Source organism: Haplochromis burtoni, unplaced genomic scaffold, assembly GCF_018398535.1.
Source record: "Haplochromis burtoni strain Fernald_Lab_line unplaced genomic scaffold, NCSU_Asbu1 Contig_128, whole genome shotgun sequence".
Lineage (NCBI taxonomy): Eukaryota > Metazoa > Chordata > Actinopteri > Cichliformes > Cichlidae > Haplochromis > Haplochromis burtoni.
The window spans coordinates 1,484,606-1,485,433 of NW_024582489.1; positions in this window are offsets into that span (position 1 = coordinate 1,484,606).

Consider the following 828-nt stretch of genomic DNA (forward strand, 5'->3'; position numbering starts at 1 on the left):
AAGAGGTCCAGAACGCTCTGGAGCAGGTTATCTTCAAGGATGTCTCCATACATTGCTGCATTCATCTTTCTCTTGACCCCAGTCTCCCAGTTCCTGCTGCCAAAAAACATCCCCACAGCGGCACACTGAAACCACCATACTTCACTGTAGAGATGTATTAAACAGGTAAGGAGTGGTGGCTGGTTTGCTCCAGATACAATAGCTAATCATTTTACTAAAGTTTTATTTTAATCTACCATCCAAAGATCTTTTAATGCATCATAGTAGGCTTCTATTCTAACTATATATAACTGCTTCTTGTAAGTAAGTCATCCTCTTTTGCTGGGACTTGAGCGGCTGTGGTATTACAGGACTGGCATAACAAGTTGGGCACAACTGTCACCTCTGTACCACCTTAACAATGGTGTGTGTGTGTTGTGTGTGTGTGTGTGTGTGTGTGTGTGTGTGTGTGTGTGTGTGTGTGTGTGTGTGTGTGTGTGTGTGTGTGTGTGTGTGTGTGTCACAGTGCCTCAAGCAAATATGTGAGTCTTATGACAACCGACATAACGCCTACCTTTTTGTCTGCAGATAACACTTTGATAAGTCACCGCTCAAAATGTTTAGCAGATGAGGCGAAAAAAAAGTAAAAGCAGCACGAAGTTTATCCAAGCCAGCATGTTTTTGAGGTGGAAAGTTCATAACAACTTAGCAGTCATTGTAGCAGGTAGCATACAAGAATATTAGCATAAAGTTTGATGTTAACATAAGCTAAACTGCTATCAGCTAATATGGTTTATCATTTAAAATGCATGAAAGTTATTAATTTTATGCTACTTTCTTGCAATAAGC